At 45.4% G+C, this 18,789-nt stretch overlaps 1 protein-coding gene across 5 annotated transcripts in view; it reads left to right on the top strand.

The window, feature by feature from the left end:
- The window catches only part of LOC116841558, a 372,377-nt gene that overhangs the window by 22,228 nt on the left and 331,360 nt on the right, over nt 1–18,789 (top strand). For 2 of the 5 annotated variants that reach the window (XM_032809629.1, XM_032809625.1), the window contains exon 1: nt 1,595–2,999. The exons of 1 other annotated variant lie outside the window; for it this stretch is intronic. The gene's annotated coding sequence lies outside the window, so the exon portion shown is untranslated. Of the gene's footprint in view, nt 1–1,594; nt 3,000–3,839; nt 4,836–18,789 lie in introns of those variants that run through there. 2 more of the 5 variants (XM_032809628.1, XM_032809627.1) reach the window with 2 other exon arrangements.

The raw sequence follows: 18,789 nt of genomic DNA, 5'->3' as shown, positions 1-18,789 counted from the left end.
CAGGCCCACGGTTCGTAGGATCTTTTAGGACTTCCGATTGTTCCATGGTCGATTGTTACTCGATGAATAAGCATGGAATTGCGCGAATCACCGAGAATATTCGTCGATCCGTATTTCATCCTTACGAGGATTTATTTACAGGCCACGATTAATCTTCGATTCGCGCAACGTCGGTCCATGAATCAACTTGTTCTTTTGCCGATCTCAGATTGACGAATGATAGCTTCGATCGTGGGTAAGTACACGTGTGCTGAATGCGCGCCGTTGGTTTGCGCGCGGCAACGTGTATCGTGATACATATCACACTTGAAAGGGACCCTCGTAGTGACTCATTTTTCGGTAAATAATCGTTATCGCGGCCTTCCGCGTCTGAGAGCTCTTTTCCGACAAACTCCGGTCTCTCAAGAGAAAGAGGGAAAGAGTAATGCCATTTCTGCGCCCCGTGACAAATTTCAAAATTGACACAAAATGCACAGAGTTAAGGGGCAAGCAGAACCTTCCATTACGGTCGTCCCGAGAGAAAGGACATTAAAAGAAATAAGAGAAATATATTTATTCGATGGCTATTAGTAACACATATTTACTATAATTCTTTTACTGTCATGTATAATTTTTGCATTTAAATAGAATTTAAATACAAAACAATTGTCTTTATACAAAACTACGGTTTTAAAAACATGCATATTTTCCCATTTGAGAAAACATTTCTCGCAGCGTCAAAATATGCATATCAGTATACATTTGTATATTACTAACACTCACCGAATAAACATTTTCTGTTCTGTTTTTTAGATATTTTTTCTCTCGGTACGGCAATAATATTTCGCAAGATTCTTCCTAAAAAAAAGATAGAGGCGATAAGAGAAAAAGTATTAAAAAAATATGGGCCCACTCTAATAACGCGTTTGTTATATATAATTCTTTTTTTATCCTGTACAATTTTTTTATTTGAACAGATTTAAACAGATTAAGCGGAGAATAAAAAAAAGTTCGTGAAAAGTTGCGTGGTTTTAAGAAAACTTGTATCTCCCCATTCGAAGAAACATTTGTCGCAATGCAGAGATACGTACGTCAGTGTGCCGTAAATGTGTTATTAATTCCTACGCCGCGCGAATAAATATATTTCACTTCTTATCTTAGACATATGCCTCTCTCAGGATGCGGAAAGGACGTTTTGTTCCGTCCCGCCCCTCCCCCTTAAAAAAAGAGAAGAAAAAAAGAAAAAGGTAAAGAGAAGACAGTAATCGCTCCGGCGCGATCCTTTCCCCCGAGTTCCGCGCGAACCCGAGAGACGCCGGCCGAGAGGGCCCGAGTTTATCGGGGATTTGAGCATCCCCGCGCGTCTGAGCGTGCACGCGGACAGGAGCACCCTCGAATTTAAGGATGCTCGAACAACTGTTGCGTGCATCCTTCGCAGCTTCTTCCACGTCGTCTCTCCTTCCGCTCGACTGGCCGCGCAGCATGCGTCGCGCCGCGCGGCGAGCGGTTCCGTTCCGTTCTGGAATATGCGCGGCGAGCTCGCGCTCGAAAGAGGTCGCCGCGGGCGGGCGGGCGACCGACCGACCGACCGACCGACGGACCGACGGACGGACCGACGGACGCGCAACGTCGCGACGCGCGACGCCGCGACGCGCGAGTACCAAGCGCCGCACTGTCAGTTCGCGTCCGTCTGCCGTCGCTGCGTCCTCGCCTCCGCCTCGTCCGCAGTGCCGCGATCGCGTACGCGATCGAACGACGACGCCGAGAGAACGACCAAGTCACCAGGTCGGTGTCCTGGAAGGGCAAGGCCTACCAGGCCGAATCGCTCAGCTGGCAACCTATAGATCGAGACTCGTTCGTGATCGATCGATAGACCGCCGCACCGATACGTCCTCCGCGGTGCGTTCTCGTGGCCAAGCTGGTCTCGAGGGACTCGAGGCGTAGACTCCCCGTCTCCTTCAGGATCCTTGAGAATCCGCAGGACAACAAGTCGCGGCTCCGCGAAGAGACCCGGAGAGTTCGAGGTATTTCGCGGGGATTTAGAGAAATTCGCGAGACAGCGGGACTGGAAATTTGCGAGGAAGCATGAGGCGACCCGGGTTTTCATAGATTCCGCGGAGCTTGGACGTCGAGCGCGGACGAGGAACACGCTCTCGAGAAGAGTGACCGCTGCGCGCCTTCCACGGTATCTCTCGCGTTCAACATCTTTTCGGGAAACTTCCCCCGGGAATCTTCCGCGTGGACGAGAAGACCGGGGAGTTCGAGCTTGGGCGATTTGTAAACGTCAGCGCGGAATTCGCGAGGTCTCGCCCGGACAGTCGGTGGACACTCCTCGGGATCGTTGGCGAGAACGTCCGAGTAAACGGGCTCGTGCGGATTTTTAGTAAACGTGCTGGTGCGGATTCCGGACTTTTATTAGAATTCACGAATCGAGGGCGCGCGTCTCACGTTTTGCGGCTTCCGAAAGGGGAATCTAAAATACCAGCTTGGTCTCCACGAGATCCCCGTAGAATCCAGAGGAAGGTCGTCCCCCACCAGTGTGAAGTTGATGAAGAGTGAAGTCAGCAGAGAGCCGAGTTAGTGTTTCGCGCGTTTCGCAACTACTCTCGCCGTCGACTGATCGCGCAGGACTCTCTCCATGCAGTTGGGCTTTTGGCGTACTCCTGACGAGTAGTGCTCCCTTAGAATCCCGTTTGCATCCTCGTTGAATGGGGCAGGGGGCACCTTCGCTCCGCGTTTCCGGGACCTTTAAGATGAGGAGGCGTGACATTTAAAGGGCTTCTGGTTATCCCGCTGCTGCGCTACCGCACCGAGCAAGTACCATCTGAACAGTCCTGAATACAATAAGAGCGACATACAGAAGTGGAATTACCCAGAAAGCAATAAGAGCTTGAAGTTGATCGATCTGCGGCCCGATAGATTTGAAGAATCGGCGGATTGAATCCAGCTGCTCTCGGCGAACAGTAGATGGATCTATTTTGATATCTGACAGAATTGTCCTCTCTGCTTCAACGATTTCGGTGAGGGATGACATTCCGTAATTATATTTGCGTTTTGAGTAGAGTGCGCATGCTGGAAGAGAAGATGAACGCTCGATAATGTCAATTCGGGCTTTATGTTTTCAGAGATTCCTGAGTATATGAATTATAATATATGTATATATATATATGTATGAATACATATATGTATATAAGACTTCTCTTCCTTTAGAAGTCAGCTATACAATAGCTGGATGTTCTCATGTAATGACGCTGGGCATTTTCAGAGAAAGAGAGATTTACATCCTTCAGTATTAATCTTCTTTTCTATCACATTACCGCGCACATAGTTGAAAAGTTTTTCTATTAAAAGTAAAACAGTGCGGCAAAGGACGGGAGAGAAAGGGGAATTCCTATAACATTAGAGGACATCACTATTAATAATATCAACGCGACACACACACACACATATATATTGCGGCATGAATCGCGCGTTATAGGCGAAATTTTACGCTGTTTTGAAATATGATATGGGGCAGACTGATAATTTTTATTAAAAGCGAGTGAGAGCGAAAACCTTATTATTAGCCGCATATAATATTGATGGATGCCCGCGCAGACAAAGATATTTCGTGTTTTTTCTGTTTTAATTCAATTTTTTATATTTAAATATGGAAGTAGTGCAATATCGACAGATATTTGCATATTTAATTAGGAATTCACAGACGTTTAAATATTTCACCAATCGGGCATCGAACATTCGGAGGCCCGATATTCGGATATTCGCGTAATTCGCATATTTCACTTCAACACTTGGTTATTTTGAAAACGGAATACATTACCGCGATAATTTTCTAATGGCTCTTCGTATCGAGCTCTTATATCTGTGTATCGACGACTGATTTGTCGAGAGCAAATTGATCTTTCGAGTCGCGACGAAGCATTCGCCAGCGATCTGCCCGCGCTCAGGCGAAAGAGTGGTTCCTCTATTATTGAAATAATTGATTAGAATTGAAATTATAGTTGTTTTCAGCTCCGATCATATTTTCTCTAGTGAAGTGGTGCAGTGGTGACGTGCGTATGAGATCACCATCACTGTCATTATAGCAGAATTTTATGAAAAAAATGGCTTTCCTCAACGTAATCTGTAATAATTGTTCCTAAACGTATCTGTAATAATTGTTCCTCTATGTGATTATAGTTACAAATACCAAACAATTCTCTCTCGGTATGGCGAGAGGTATGGTGTCGTCTTGTAGAGTTTCGACGCGAATTTCCAAGTGTCGGGCGTAATAACGGCCGAAGGAAACAACGAGAGATCATTGCAATTATTATTCTACCGCGTATTTTTGCCGGACCGATCGCACAGGACTGATGCAATCGTAACGCGATATTAATTAATAATTCGGTGGAAAGAGAGAGAGATAGATAGAGAGAGAGAGAGAGAGAGAGAGGGGGGGAGAGAGAGACAGAGAAAGAGCACATCCGCGGTTCGAGAAGGTTCGGCTCGATTAGTATACGGGACGCGTGCTAATTTAAATATCATTTGCACGGAGCTCAAGTGCCGGCAGTCATTAGCGCGGAAAGAATTTAATTACGATTGTTCGTAATCAGTACACGCCGCGGCGCTGATTTCAAGTTAATCCTCGCACGCGCTTTCAGAGCTCGTCCGAGCGGATGAATGAGTCCTTATTCGGGAAGCGACGGCACATCCCGATAAGCAGGAATTGATAACGAATTTTCCGACGTTTTAGTGCAGCCAGTGGACTCGTCTAGTATAAACGCGCCCGTGAGAGGGAGAGAGACAGAGAGAGAGAGAGAGAGAGAGAGACAGAGAGAGGAGGAGGGGAGGAGGATGGGAAAGAGCGAACGACAAAGGTAATGCAAGAGTTTAGCGCGAAGTTTTGAGTTACTCGCCGAGCCGGGCCGAGCCGAGATTTTGCGAGTAAAGCGCGTAAGCTCGCGAGCAATCGTGGTAGACTGATATTCGCAGCTGCGATGCGAAAGAGAATTAAGTTGTGAAGTTCACCAGCAGTAATCTAACTCGTTGCTCGAAACAAACGACAATGCGACGCGATGTATATCCGAGGAGGAGGATATAACGTACGGCGCGTGCAATAAATTACGCGGCTGAGGCTCGCGCGAGTTCGCGGCTGCGTTTAGACTTCGCACAGAAAAAAGGAATGCTCGGGGAATATCTTTACTGTTGACATTTTAAGAACAAGATCGATGTTCAAATGAGATTATATGGCGTTGAACGAAGACAAATTAGTCTTCGATCGAATTCAGCCAAATTAACCCAATGATTTTCTCACACATTAACAAGAATATTAATCATGTTGATTATATATGAGAAAACGATTGTGTTTGTAATTTGGATATACTCGTCTTGATCGCAGACTAATAATGTAGAACCAAGAATATTGATTTTGGAATATTCTGTGAGAAAATGATTGTGTTAATTTGATAACACTCGTCTTGATCGAAGACTAATTTATCTTACGCCATATAATCTCATTTTAACGTTAATCTTATTTTTAAAATGCCAACGAATAAAGATATTCTCCAAACAAGAATATTCCTTTTTCTATGCGCGCACTCGAGTCCTACGGAGTCGTGCACTAAGAAAAAAAAAACGTTTGGTGTTTGTAACTATACAATTGCATGATGAGGTAATTGTAGTCGAGAGAATCACTTTTGCAGTAAGTGTTACTACAACGATAGATTGGCAATAACCTTATACGCTATACTTATATTGTTATCGCTACTTTTTTTCATGAGAGCAACAAGAAAATCTATATAGTTGACGCTGCAAATTACTAATAACTTTGGCGACATTAATCATTTTTTTCTCACTTTGCACGCTTCTCTGTTATGCATTTGCATTTTTCCTCGGAGGATTTTGCATGAATATCCAGAAATGATCGTGAAGTGTCTACACTGAAAGAAGGAAATGGTTGATCTAACTGAAATTATAGTTAATTTTGGCCTCCACCATATTTTTTTTGTAGTGGAATTGTGACATGCGTATAGTCGCATTATCGCTAACATTATAGTAGAATTTGACAACGCGCGCGAAATGATTTTCTTGACCATGACTTATAGTAATTATTTCTCTATGTGATTATAATCACCAATATCAAGCATTTCTTAGTGCATGATTTCAAGTTTTTCTTAGTGCATGATTCGAAACACAAGCAATATTCTAAGGTTTGTAAAGCTTTAACTGTTATCGGGAGTGCTGTTGCATACCCAGATGTATGCTGACGCATATCCAGATAGACTTCCATGATTGCCACGACGTGAGATAGTCGATGACGGGAAGTTTAGAATTTTGTTTTTAATTATATTCACGAAGCCAATGTATCAGCGACAAGGGGACAGAAGTCTCAATTGAATTACACTCAGAATGTTAACATCTTTATATGTATCCTTGAGATGTTTAACTATCGAACTGTGCTTGTTTCTGTCGCACAAATGTTCAAATTTACTCAAGTCAGTTCTTTCAGACTTGTACATGACGAATATATCGAGACATCTTACAATTATCATCAGAATATCTTTGCCCATTTGGATAGCAGTATGCTTCTATTTGCGCGCACTCTAATTATCACTGACTGAGTTATGTCGCAAAAGCAGACATGTCTGGGAACGACCTGTCGTTCAGGGGGACTCGGCCAATATTTCGCATTATATCGAACTATTTCGGACTCGACTCCCGCGTGACCGCTCGCGTCAAGGTGACGGAAATACATGCAGGCGTCGTTAGTCGCGAATAAAACTGCGCGATTTATTAGAGACGTGTTTACGGAACGGGGATGAGTGCTTCTCCCGAGAAGCCTTTAAACAATCGCGATTGTTTACACAGAGCCGGGCACATGTTGCAAGTTGCTCGCCAAAGCAACCACCCGCCCGATAGCCGTCCGCGAAAATAGTTTTTCAGCGGCCGAAGAAAAACAATCGGTCGCGAAGTCGAAGCTAACCAAAAGCCCCGTTTCGCGGGAAGAGCTCTCTTCCCAGAAAAATCACTAATAATAATCGTTCGCGCAGCGTGAGATCCGTGGAGGTGATGGAAAGTTACCTTCTGTAATGGCGAGCTCTACCTCGAATATGTAAAGTTTAACATTCAAAATCCAAGATGTGGAAAAGAACTAATGTTCAGTAAAAAAAAAAGAAAAAACATAATAGCGATCGAAGGTTGTCACGCACTTAATACGTTTGCGTCCTTCGATGGTTTCGATCCCGACCGGTTACTATTTTTCTTCTAGAAAAATAGCGCTTGATTTCGTGCGGCAGGTAGATTTCAACGGCTCTGACGTTATCCTTGTGACTTATGCCTGTGTGATGTAGCCTTACAGCATTCACGAGGCATTGCAATGACAGCATTTTCGAGACTTATGGCGGATTATAAATTTCGACTTGAATGGCTCCAGTCTATCATACACGGTAGAGCTCAGCGATACACATTGCTCGTCGCGTAAGAGGGCATTCCGCTTCAAGTAATCATATATCCCTGGATTCAAGAGAGAGAGAGAGAGAGAGAGAGAGAGAGAGAGAGGGAGAGAGTGAGAGAGGAAAACCATCAGAATCTCACAAGTTAAAGTGATATCTAATACATTTCAGATTAATAGGATTTATAATCCACTTACACAAAAAAAGAAGTATTTTCTCCTGCTTAGAATATATATGAGATATTAGAAAATATTATTTTGTAATTGGAGTTCCCTTTTTCCGGATGGAGAGATTGTTATTTCTATCAAATATAAAGTTAAAAATAGAGGTCTCCTCCACCTCTTTCTCTCTCTCCCTCTCTCTCTCTCTCTCTCTCTCTCTCTTTCTCTCTTCTCTCTCCCGGGGAAAGTACACCGTGTTCTCCGGGATATTTGAAGGTTCCGTGTACACAGGAGCGTATGACGGCTCGTGTACGATATTAAATATGGAGCGGAACGACAAATTTCTCTGCACACACGGAGGATCCAGACGAAACGCTGCAACATAGTCCGGAATGGTGGTAAGAGCGGCTGCATTCCAGCTGCGCACAAGTGCATCCCGGACGCGGCCGGTCGGCTGCGCAACATTCCGCAATAGCTGCGGTCATTTTGAACACGCTGGGTTAGCCAGGAATGTTAATAGAAAATACTCGGTGTCTCCAGACTTTAATTATGAGGCGCGAATGGAGATCGCGAGGAAGTCGGACGCGAGGGTGACGTTGCAGAGAGAGAGAGGGTTGGCAGGGCGAGGGGTTAGAGGGTGTGGTGAGCGCAAGAAGACGGAAGGGGGAGAAGGAGAGCTAACAGTCTCGGTCTCCTGTGTGAACGGTCTCGAATTATAGAGAGGGTGAAGATCGCGGCGCGCTCGTTCGACGGTGCCCGTCGGGCGTTGGGAATTAGCGAAATCATGGGCGCATTCGCGAGAGGCGATTGCAGGGAAACGACTCGCCGCGATGGCAGAGAGATTTCGCGAGGCGAACAGCGAACGGGGGAATGCTTCGCGGAAACGAGAAGAAAACGGAAAGGCGGCGGACGGGACGTCGGGAGATTCGCGGACAGGTGCGAAGAGATCGCGAGATCGTCGAGGAGCGAGAAGCTGAGAAGGTAGAGAGAGAGAGAGAGATAAAGAGAGAGAGAGAGAGGGAAAGAGAGATCTCGCCGAGGGCAAGATGGACGTCGTGAAGTCACCGCGGCTAAGATTACGCTTTCTCTTCACGTGATTCTTCAGCCGGCTCGATCCTCCGGCTTGATCCTCGAAACGAGCCGTCGGGGCCGCAACGTTAAATCCACGATTAAAATGCATTGCGTAAAATCGGAGGGGCAACGCACGACAGGCGGCGGCGGCGGCGACGGCGAGGGGTTCGGGATGGTAGAGTAAGGGTGAAGAAGGAGGCCTGCGCATCGTTCCTGCACGGCGAGTAAATTACATAGCGCCGTCAATCCGGCTCGGATTTCTCCAAAGCCTCGGGTTCACGCGAGACAGAGCAAAGCGGAGAGGAACAAGGGGAAGTGGAGAGAATGGCACGAAACGCAACGGAGCAGAGTGAAGCAAGGAGAAACGGAGGAGCGCGCAACATCCCGTGGAGAAAAGGCGGAGGGAAGCAAAGCAGAACAAAGTAAACTGGACCGAAGAGGAATGGGCTGAGGGATGCGAGACGCGCGGCAGCGCGAATCGAAATAAAGCGGAGCGAAGTGATGCAAAGCGCAGCGTGCAGTGCGGTAGCATCAAGATAAAGCGAAATCAAATAAAATCGATTAAAGTAGCGACGGGCGCGCGCGCGCGCGCGCGCGTTGGGCGAAGGGGTGCAAGGAACGCGAGAGGAAAATTAAGAGAAGTAACCCTCTAGCAACGCGCGGGGCAGGATAGAGCAGAGCAGGACGGGACAAAGCGGAACAAAGCCTAGGGACAAGCCGAAAGGCACTGCGAGGTACTGATGAAGCGAGATATAGAGAGGAAGAGAGGAAAGGAGAAAGAGAGTGAGAGAGGGAGGGAGTAGGGGGAGAGAAAGAGGCAATGTCGAAAATGCGAAGGAGAAAAAGGCAGAGGAGAGGCAACAAAGCGGAACAAAGCGAAAGCCGAAAGAGAAGTAAAGCAAAGCGAGGTAACACGAAGCAAAGTAAGAAAGAACGGAGGAGGAATGCGAAACGGCGAGCAAAGTGAAATACAGCGGCGGAAAAAAGGGAAGGCGAAGTGGAACAAAACCGAGCAATCTGAGCGGGACAGACCGTGGCAATAAATAAGAGTGCAAAATATGGGACGGAAGGTCGGAGAATATTGTATTTTTGGATTAATTCCAGGACGGATTTAGAGAGAAGGAAATAATTAGAAGACTCGGTGTTCTCGGGGAGCAACATGGGATGCGGGTGATTCGCAGGAGGCGTTGTTGTAAAAACTCCAGCGCGCAGCTTTTCGCACGAGACGAAGGTGACTAAACACGCGCACGCTAATTAACGCGACGTATCCGCGAGTTATTAATTGTTCAACGCAGTTTTCAGAGTGGAGGGAGAAAAACAGACGGAGAAAGAAAGAGAGAAATAAACGTGGCGATTTATATTATTTAGGCGAACATAAAGGCGTCGTCCCGGACGTCGATAATATACGCACCTGGCCGAGGAAGGGGAGAGAAGCGAAATTGCGACAATGAAAATTCGTTATCCGTTGTAAAATGAAATTTACGCGTCGGGCGCGATACAATGGATCATCTCGATCCAAACGTATCGCTTTTTGCAGTCGCCAGCCCGCGAGAGTTCGACAATTCCGCTCACAAGCTGCGCGTGAAAGATGTGGCATGCGGATTTATCCGCGAGCGAGTCGCCACAAAAGCCGGCCCCTTTCCGTCGCTCTCGCATTTACGTGCCAAAATGCATTGCAAAAGTGCGACACGCACGCGAGCGCGCGCGCGGGCGATCGAGTTTGAAAAAAGAGCACAAAGTTTCGAGGAAATCGCAAAAGCCCCGTCCTGTGGGACACGGCGACGGGCGGACCGTGGCTCGCGAAAATCGCGACGGATCTGCGGCTTTAAGTATTTAAGGCACCAAAACGCGAGGTTACGCCCGGCGGAGGAGCCAGGCTTTTCGCTCGTAGGGATGTGCGATTTTGCGATATATCGCGGGCATTACGCGATTTTCTTGAATCACAATGCGATACGCACCTTTATCGCAAAATCGCGTCTGCTATTCAAACTTCAGCTATGTCAAGAAGGGACTTAATTTACAAAATTATTCCTTCATTCCAACATCACACATTCATCCATACTTTATCCTACTTAACGTCTAATACGTGTGACATTCAAATTTATCTTGCATCCCATTCTATTTATCTTTTATATTCTCAACTTCTCCTTAATAAATGATTATAATTAATTAAACACATCCTTATATATTGCACAGTTTAATAAGTCACTTTTAAAAAACTCACTTTTAATAAATTACTTTTAAAAAAGTTTGAAAATTCATACGGAAATAAACAAGTCTGTAAAATGTCGTCCAGTTTGCCCCGTGTAGAAAGCATAATGAGGTTAAGTGATGTTTTAAAGATAATATCGCTTAACTTCATCATGCTTTTATTTTTAATGATTCTTTCACGGTAAAACTCGCGTTTTTTATGATGGGCATTTCAAAGAATATTTTGATGCAGTGCGAAAAGAGAGCTGATTTATTTATTTTTAATACGTTTAACATTTATTTAAACATTACGCGTCATGTCCCAGGTTCCTTTATGATTAAAAATCGCGTTAGCGATGTAAAATAATATGAAAGCGATATAAAGTAATATAAAATTGCGCACGATTCAAAATCGCGTTTGCGATATAAAATTGCGCGCGATTTAAAATCGCATTTCCGACGTAAAATTGTGACGCGATGTATCGCATTCATTGTGATTCTTAAAACAGATCGCATCGCGGTACAGAATTTCATAAATCGCGCATCCTAGCTTACGTGTGGGAATTCATTGCGCGAGTGATACATTCGCAGACAGTCGTAGGCATTCAAACGTATCGCCGCGCTATGTCAAAATCTCACGAGCCGCTGAAATTTTCAAATTGATTACGCGCCCATGGACGCTGTCGGAGCTTCGACAGGCGCCTCGCTCGAAGAAATCGAAAACTGCAACTTTCATCGGAATTTTAGCACCCGCGAGGACTCGGGAGCCCAACAATGCGAGATAGAAAGATTCCGAGGGCTTAATTATTCAAGCATCAGAACTTCAAAGCGCTCTACAGCTCCGCGAACTGATTCCTCGAGGCCTCCAGAGCTTACAGAGATCTCAATGATTTATCGATTTGTAGAAGTCTTTCAAACTGTACGAAAAACTAAGCGTTCCTGATATCCACGAGTTCGTGGCAGAGCCAGCTAGATAAAACCAAATATTTCACGCGATTAAGTCCTCTCATGCATCCGGGCAGAAATTTTAAACGGGAGTGGAGAAGAGCCTAGACACTTTTTCCCCATTTCTATCAAGGCTGTACAAAGACGAGTTTACTTAAGATACAGAGATGTAACGCTCTTGCAAATTCGCGTCTAAACTTCTACCTAACTAGGATTTAACTTGATATATCTAATTAGCCTAGATATTTGTCTTAACTATTTAAAAAATATTAAGTAACACCTCAAAATACTTATCTTATAATTATCAATCATTAACTATTAATGAATAATCATTTCTTCGCTGAAACCATTTCAGAAATTGGCTAACTGTTCCTAATCAAGCCTTATTAGCACAAGCCTTGTTTGGGGCTTCATCGAGAGAGCATCGATTCATAACTTATGTGCAAAATTTTTCAGGATTTGCCTATTTTGGCCATATCTGGGTCCTACGAACATATCTATTTTAGGGTATCCCTGGTTAGGGCATGTACTTATTCTCTATTATTCTAATTTCTAGTCGGGACACATCTTAAATAGTGTTAGATCCACAAGCCGAATAGATGATTTGAATCTTCCAACGTCTGCAGCGAGAGAGGATCCCTCGAGAATCAAATTCTGGGATCCGAGTTTTCAATTACATCATCTCTGACACACGCTATTTCTGGACATTTAACGTATAAACGGTAATGCGATGTGAGAGTCTCTGGGGCAGTTCTAAAAACCTCTGAAGAGGTTTGCAGGAACGGAGGCAGCGCCCGTGCGTCACCGAGGCGCGAAAGTAATTCCGCGCCTTTTTCTCGAGTTATTTCAGCCCCGATTATCGAATCTACGTATCCTCGAGCAGTCGCGAACTGACTTTATTGTCCCGACTACAATGGCGGTGTTCTTTAATTAAACATTAATAAAAGGCCGCACGACACACGGCCGACGCGCAAGTTGGCGCCCTCCTGACGTAAGGACGAGCATCTCCATTGTTTGCATTTCCACGTGTGTACAGCTCCTTGGAAAATCCGGTCCATAATTTTAACGTTTTTGCATACCTTCGTCTCTCTTCTCGCTCTCTCGCTCCCTCCCTCTCTGTCTGCTCCTGCCAACCTCCACGCTCTCCCTTTCTCTTCCTTTATCATCCGAGAACGGGATGAAAGCTCCGACCGCATGAAAGCGCGCCTTTTTGCCCCGGGAAATAAAAATTACCATGTCAGACATAAACCGCTCTCGCTCTCTCTCTCTCTCTCTCTCTCTCTCTCTCTCTCTCTCTCTTTCTCTGTTTCGCTTTTTTCATCTCTCTTGCGGACTTTCTTTCACTACCACGCAACCCCCGTTGTCTCATCGCACCCGTGCCCCTCTCCTCCGTCTGCCTTTACTCCCATGAGAAACAAAGGCAGGAGTGATGCGCTTTATTAGCGTGTCCGATCCTCGCGCGAAGATGTTGAAGCATTTAGATGTGTTCTTGTGTGATCAAAAATTCTGTAGGAAATTTTCGCGGAATTTTCCGGATAGACGACTTTTCGCTTCTTAATCGCACACTCCGATTATTTTCATCGGCGTTTTCATCAGATACGTACAACTCATCTATTTTGCTGCATACACATGCGGAACTAATTCGATTAATATCGAGACAACTGTAATTTTTGAGATATAGGTTTCTCAAAGGACTCCGCACATCTCAGATGAAAAATGGCTCTCGATTAATTTTTTGCTAAAGTTAGAATACGTTACTGTCCTTACTTTGCTGATAAAAAGTGTCAATGGATGCAACTTCCTAAAATTCTATATTCTCGTCGCCACAGAAAAGTTCAAAGTTCCAATGTTAGAATTTGGAGTATTAAAAAATATATTTATCGAGAGTCATTTTTTTATTTAAAATGTGCCGGGTCTTTTAAACATGAAATAATGTCGAGAATGAAAATAGACGCGATAAGAAATTCGAGACTTTCTGTTAAGAACTCAGCATTACTCAGCAGTCACATTTTTGTTTTAAACAAAAATTGGCGACTTTCTTTTCCAAAAGAAAGGGTTAACCGACCGCCTGTCGATACCCAGCTTTTGTCTTTTTAATGAAGAGATACGTCGTTCGCGTCCCGGCTCGCTCGAGAAAGAATCAAATTCCAGCGACGACAGGCGGAGAGAAATCGGCGGAAGCTTAAAAGCTGTCACTCGCCGGTGCGGTTGCAACGGAGTGCAAGAAGTGCAACGTCGGCTGCATCTCGTCTCGCATTTACACCGGCAGGGGAGGATATTCTTTCTCGGTTCGCTAGCAATCGAGTATTCCGCAGGAGTTAAATAATTGCTAACTCCTGTGGAAACTTCCCTGCAGGCAGATCGGGCACATGAGAGATCGCGGATCAATGACATGGAAAATAGAGGAGATCAAAAGAATTTCGAAAAGGGACGCGAGAGAGATAGAGGAAATGAGAAACATCGAGAAGCAGTGGCGGTTCGCCCGGAGTTCCAGAGATCCTGGAAAGGATCTTGCAGAAAAATTCCACTTTCGAAAATTGGTTAATTTGAAAAACAGCTGAAAATGGAGGAAAAACGCGAAAAACGGAAACTTTCAAGAGGAAACAAAAAATGAGAAAACAAAAAGTTTTTGAGAAAGGAAGACAAGAAATCGTAGAATATTACGAAAAAATAACGAATGGAAAATTAAAAGAGGGCGCGGGAAAAGTGAAGCGTTGGAAAATTCGAAAAATGAGAAATGCACGCGGGAGGCGTGAGAATCGCGGGACTTTGAGAGGCAAAAGTAGCGCGAGGAAGTGTGACAATTAAAAATGCTTGGGAATTTGAGGAACTCTCGAAATTACAAACTTTAGGAAATGCGAAAAATCAGAGGGAGACGCGGCTGTTGCGAACTTCTCAGAGGAGGAACAGCCGTACTCGAGGAAACTGAAAGTTTTGGGAGAAAAAAAAGGGTGCGACGAACAGCGTTGGAATGTTATTAAATGATATGAGGCTGGTATACACGAGATATGAGGAAAAATGTACGGCAAGCATAGAGCACAGCGAATTTCCGAAAGCGTGGATAAATTGGAAACACGTGAAGCTCATCGAAATAATTTGAAATGTCCGAAATAATCTGAAATAATCTGAATGATCTGAAGAACAGTCAAAAATGGAAGGAGCGTGAAAAACGAGAACTTTCGCGAAAGAAGAAACTTTTGCGGGAATAAAAAGTTTTCGAGATAGTAGGAAGAGACAGGAAGCAACAAAACGTTGCGAAAAATGATGAATGAAAATTAAGAGGGAGAGGGGGTAGAAACATCGAAAAAATGAAAAACGCACGCGGAAAGTGCGTTATTGCGAAATTTGTGAGAGGTGCAGGTGCGATATTTGAGATTTAAGGATCGGCGTAACTTCGCGAGAAAGGGAGAGTGTGCGGGCGGGCGTGATAACGAAGAGATTTCGAACAGGGGCGACCGAGTGCAGTCCTGAAATAAGACCAGAGCGAATGAATGACGACCGAGGTATCGATTGCGGCAAGTGCGTGATATCAATATGGTTTTATAGGTGCGACGTGCGTGCGCGACTCATATCACACACACACACACACGCACGCGCGCGCGCGCGCACACACACACACACACACACACACACACACATACATGACACATAAAACGCATTTCGATGCTTCAGACAGTCGGACAGTTATTGGTACTTAGAAGAAGAGCATCGGAGAACCATAAACTCGGGTGATCGGAGGTTACGAGGGTGGTTAGGGTGTGTAAGGGAAGACAGGGAGGATGTGAGGAGAGAGGGAGACAGGGGAGGGTCGGTGAAGAGAAGAGATCGCGGAGAAGGGAGATGTCTCCACCGCGTGCAGGTTGCATCTGCATTTAAAGTGGCTGCGCTTGCCAGACACTCCGCTGCGAAATCACGTGATGCGTGATTTCTATTGTTTCCTTCCTATCCTTTCCTTCCGCCTCGGATCGACGACGTTTCGATATCTCGCCAGAGACAACATTAGATTCTTGGCTTTCATTGGGACCCAGCACTCCGCTCTCTCTCTCCCTCCCTCCCTCTCTCCTTCACCCTGCTCAGTATCCCTTCCACTACCTGGCTCGTGGATCGAGGATTTAGACTTCTATCTGTCGCGAATGTTCCATTTATCCTGTGATACAAATTTATGAGGTCTCTCACTCTGTCTCTCTCTCTCTCTCTTTCTCGAGGTCCAAGCTTTAAGATTCAGGATTTTCAGAATTCGGGACGATCTAGGATCCCGGAATCTCTCTGCCCCCCTTCTCACTTTCTTTCTCTCTTTCTTCCTCGTCATGCCTCCTCTTTCACTGCCGAGTCGGTTCCCGCGGAATCCGGCGCTTTTAAGACGCGGGATTTTTCGGTCTCGGCGATACTCCGAATCCGGAATCCTTAAGGTACGTCGTTACTTAACGCTCGGAATCTTTTTGCGCGACCGTAAGTTACCTCGGACCAGGAATATTTGGGACGGGATATAATGTTACATGAAATACGGATTTCATGTAAATTCTGTACCTTTAAGGTTTGGAAAGGAGAGAGGCGCCACCCTTGGTTCTACAATGCATGACTTGACGATCGAATTCACGTTGACAGCACTTTCGCGAGGTAGAGCTTTTTGCCTGAAATAGCCGCGTTGTATCCTTTTCAGGTTTGTTAGCGGCGGGAGGTGAAATAATTATCGTTATTGTTTGCGGCAGATTGACCGCAACGCGGCTTTGGGATTTTTCGAAATCCCGCCGAAACATTGCAATTTTTAATTGGACTCCCGGCATATTTAAAGATATTAACTGTCAATAGACCGTAACGACACGGACCATGCACGCGTTTTCCAGGTTTTTAGCGTTTCAAGACTCAGCGTACATTGTGTGCATTAATTTTGGATCCTCTACAAATTACTCATGTTAGCAAAGTAATGACTCGGTCGAGTTGCCGAATTCTTCATTAGGAAGGACTGTTTTTTAAGACTGTTTCACGAGGAAAAGAATTTGATTTGAACGCGATCGATGCGTAAGCCTTCAGGAGTTGAGCATCAAAACTCAAGAGTTTTATTTGAAGAGTTTTAACTCAACTCTTAATTTTATTTAACCCATAACAAAAATTCCAGGGTCAAGTATCAAACGTAAATGCGAAACTTGTGATTAACAGGTCGCTGCGATTTAAATTTTTTCGCAAAAATACTATTCGACAGTACTGGTTTTTGATAACACACACACACATATACACACTCACGCAGCCTTTCAGTCTCGATTAATGTGTCTCCGAGCTATGGACGACACGGTGACCGCGCGTAAGAGTCCGGTTGCGAGTGGAAAAAGGCGGCTGGCGGCGATCAAGCTCGAGCTTTAAACGTTCGAGAGCGAGTATCGATGCGCGCTGAAGTATACGCCGGGCGTCTGTATACATTCGCGCACGTACATATACGCAAATCACACACGTAGGCACACACGAGAGAGTGGCCTCGAGAGAGGGAAAAATCATCCAGCGAAAACAGAGAGACATCGCGAGCCGTTCGCGCGGATTCTGCTCGCCGGAGATAACTATGCAAATACGCTTTCCTCGCGCTGGCCGGCTCGCTCGCGCCCGAGACTGACGACGACAGAACCAAAATTCTGACTACAACTCCGCTAAAGAGGGAAGCGGAGAGAGGAGGAGACATGAAAAAAGAGGGAGAACGAGAGAGAAGGAGAAAAGGAGAGAAGTTGGTTGCAAAAAAAAAAGAAAAGAAACGAGTCAACCGCCTCCCGCGCGGCATTATGTGGAAAAATTTCGAAGCGGGAACGCGTTGAATAAACGACGAGACGCGCAGCAGCGCGAGGCATTCGATGGAGATTCTAGATTAATTGCTAATTGTCGAAAATAGTTTTCGCGGGATGTCACATTTGCATCCGCGTGTTTCGGGAAACGTGATAGTCCCCGCGGCCGTAATTTTCAAGTAATTTCGCACTCGTGTCAGCCCACACCTCCACAGGTCCCTTTATTGTTTAGGTTTTATTATTCATTGCAGAGCAATGTACGCTCATTTGATCCGAGGGGTCGTAAGGTGTCAGATTCAGAATTAATTCGGTACACTATATTTTTTTCTTAAAGGTTCAAGTTTTCTTAACAAATTTTTCTTTAAAAGTTTAAGTATTAAGAAGAAATTTTTAAATGACAATTTTTTATATTCCTGCAGTGTTAATTTCGTAAACTCAGGTTGCATATCTTTTCACATTTGCAACAAAATGAAATACTCACGTGAGTATTTGCGATTATTCCTGTGCATAATATTATATATTACTTATCAAGCTTATCATTATAAGCTTGAAAGTACATTTATTAGTTTCTGTAGATTTTTACTAGCATTTTTATGGAATGTAGATGAGCGAGGACGAGAGCAACCTCATATCCGACGCCAGACTAAGTTGCCAAAATTACGTGTGTGTCATGTGACGGCTGAAGATTCTCTCTCTTTCTTTCCTCCGTTCCGTTCCCTCTTCACTAACTCGAATGGACTCCAACGCGCGCGCGTCGATTTCTGACAATGGATCTCTGATGTTTTTGACTCTTTGTCGCGGTCGAGTCGGGGGATGGAGGGGAGGGGAGAGGCAGGGAGTGAATCGTACGGAGTGAATTCCGCGTCACGAGATCGCGGGGGCGGTGGATTCTGCGCGCGGAATATGATAAATCGCGCTATAAAGCATATCCCTCTTGGCGCGGGGGAGGCGGGGGAGGGGGGAGGGGTGTCGAGAGTGAACGCAGCAGCAACCCCCGTGCGCCTTGTTGCTCAGCCGATGACGCATGGTGTCGCAACGCGACACCGGCGTTTCCAGATTCGCGCATCATTTGTCAGAGCGGCGGAGCGACAAAAAACTTCAAAGTCCATTCTTTCTTACGTTCCCTCCGGATCCGCCGGGGGGGATCGTCGATCATTCGCCAACAATGTCGCTGACCGACACGTGCCGGAAGTCTCCGATTCGCGTCCCTTCCTTCGTGTCCTTTTCTCTCTCTCTCCCCCCCCCCCC

Source organism: Odontomachus brunneus, unplaced genomic scaffold, assembly GCF_010583005.1.
Source record: "Odontomachus brunneus isolate Ranch 3 - 2012 unplaced genomic scaffold, Obru_v1 Obru_scaffold_016, whole genome shotgun sequence".
In the NCBI taxonomy this organism is placed as follows: Eukaryota; Metazoa; Arthropoda; class Insecta; order Hymenoptera; family Formicidae; genus Odontomachus; species Odontomachus brunneus.
The sequence above is the reverse complement of the archived record's forward strand: the minus strand, read 5'-3'. Positions and strand labels throughout refer to the sequence as shown.